Genomic DNA, 2257 nt, shown 5'->3' with positions numbered 1-2257 from the left:
TCATTACACCATTCATACTTCAATTACAAACTAGGTCTCAGAAAACAGTTTACTGATCACATGCCCACATTACACCAAATAAAATAATACTAGATACACATCTACCAATAAAACAACAACATTGAAACAACACCCAATAAGTGGACATGACTCCACTCACACTCTTACAAGACACCACTAACATACTCTCACATAGCATCTTATTATTGGGCAAATATAAAGCAACTTAACTGAAACATAACTGCAGCTTAACTTCAGTCAATGATGAACTTCCCGGCCGCCAGCTTCATATTTTGTCAATTTCCAAGGCTCGATCATTCAAATTTAAAGCTTCAAACATTCTCAACAGTCCCTTGGCCTCTGAAAGAACTCGATTTCTTGTAGATGGAGGCAATCTTGATCACAAAGGCTATCTATGAGGGTCTTTCAGAAAGGCAATGATCGTTACTTTTCTTGTCCATTCCTAAAGCAAAGGTCAGCATCTGATTCTCCTTGTTTCTTTTGCATTCCTAGCTTACATTCTAACCTTAAACAATAATATGATAAGAAGTTAAGAAAGAAAGAGACTTCTTTAACTTATTTTGGTTTCTTCTTTGAGTGATTGGCAAATCATGATCATCACAAGGATAATGTATTTTGTGAGTACACCATAAAGAAAACTTAGCACCTCTTATCTATCTCAATTACAATTGTTTACATGTACAAGTACCAATAATAATAATAATAATAACAACACCATCTAGTAGCTCTATAATCTTCCAACCTCTTAATCTTGAATCATGAGTTCTCCTACATATTCTCCTACATAAATAAACAAACATAATCAAATAAAAATATAATTGTAATTAAACATGAAATTATAAAAGAATCATAAAATTCTTTTATAATTTCATACAAACCACCAGAAAAATCATTGTAAGTAAACCTTTATTTGTTAACTTTATAAGTGTCAAAACTCAAATGCACGGCTCTCAAATATTGTAGAGCGGCTAATGCTACTACGATCAAAAGGAACTGAACTGATAAACAACAGGACGATCATACTAAACAAGCAAAGCTCCGACTGACAAATGCTCTAGGGAAAGATACTCAGATGTCCTCAGGGCCAATGACATCCTGGAACAACCATTTGTTTATGGTTAGATGGATTCAATTAAAGATGCCAAAATGCAGGTAAGAGATTGATTCATTACCTTGTTCTCAAGAATGATCCCATTGGGAATTTTAGGCATCTTGCCAGATTTGTTGGTGATTGTCACCTTGCCCTTTGATTAAGTACATAAGAAAATGAAATTACTTTACGTATCATGAAAAGAAGAGAGATTTTATCATGATACGAACATCAGATGCTACTTTCTTTTCTTGTAAAAGAAAGGGCAATACCTTGAAAACTATGACAGCACCAAACCATACATCACCAGCAAGATCCACAATGCTCGGAATAGACTTGAACCAGCTAAGGAAATCACCAACCTGCAAGATGGAAAAGAATGGCCGTCGTTAAGTGCACATGGGTAAAAGTCTGATCTCCGATTCTAAAGAACATCATCTTCTACCTTCTTATATTCAGGACCTTATTCAATTGTGTGGTTCACAGGGTTTGATCTAGCTTGGTTGCGGATCACAAAGCCATCGACGAGAGTATAGAGATCCGACTGCAAAAGTAGCATATAATAAATCACATGCCAAAATCACTAGTCATAATCAAACTTATAAGCCAAGATTTTGAATTAAAATGTAACCTGGACTAGCATCAAGTCTGATGTTGCTTTCACAGGGAGGAAGCAAGAGTGAAGAGCATTAAGCCCAATAGCATGATTGAAGAACTAGAAATAACAAATAGGGGTTTTTTGCTCAATTAAAAGATAAGTAACTTGGCAAACAAATTGTAAATTTTTAGATTGCCACATGATGCTTACCCATATTGCTGCACCAGCTGCAGTTTCAAGTTAAAGAACTTTCACACTATTCACTTCCTGGAAATTTCAGTAATTTTATTGTTACTTTCAACTCTATGCATGCCAAAATAAAACAAAGATAGTGCATTATTTATAAAGGAAAAACAGGAACTTGCCTTAGGATTAGGAATGATCTCCATTTTAAGTGCATCGGCCTCCACGAGTTGCTTGATAGCCTTCAATTTCACCCATCTATTTCAACACAATGGTTAGGATCCATTTACATAAAATTTGACACTAGAAAACAAGAAATGGAGCATACAAGTTGTTCGTATTGAAGATCTTGAATTTTTCAATTG

The 2257-nt window shown here is 34.9% G+C and overlaps 1 long non-coding RNA gene across 1 annotated transcript; it reads right to left on the bottom strand.

The window, feature by feature from the left end:
* Nucleotides 1–564: 564 nt before the first annotated feature.
* On the bottom strand, nucleotides 565–1978 carry LOC120255945. Its single transcript, XR_005535150.1, has 7 exons — nucleotides 1920–1978; nucleotides 1743–1826; nucleotides 1557–1655; nucleotides 1384–1473; nucleotides 1194–1265; nucleotides 926–1116; nucleotides 565–801 (listed from the first exon to the last, which is right to left on the bottom strand). It is a non-coding gene; the product is annotated as an uncharacterized LOC120255945 (long non-coding RNA).
* Nucleotides 1979–2257: the final 279 nt, after the last annotated feature.

Source organism: Dioscorea cayenensis, unplaced genomic scaffold (assembly GCF_009730915.1).
Source record: "Dioscorea cayenensis subsp. rotundata cultivar TDr96_F1 unplaced genomic scaffold, TDr96_F1_v2_PseudoChromosome.rev07_lg8_w22 25.fasta BLBR01001246.1, whole genome shotgun sequence".
NCBI lineage: Eukaryota > Viridiplantae > Streptophyta > Magnoliopsida > Dioscoreales > Dioscoreaceae > Dioscorea > Dioscorea cayenensis.
The sequence above is the reverse complement of the archived record's forward strand: the minus strand, read 5'-3'. Positions and strand labels throughout refer to the sequence as shown.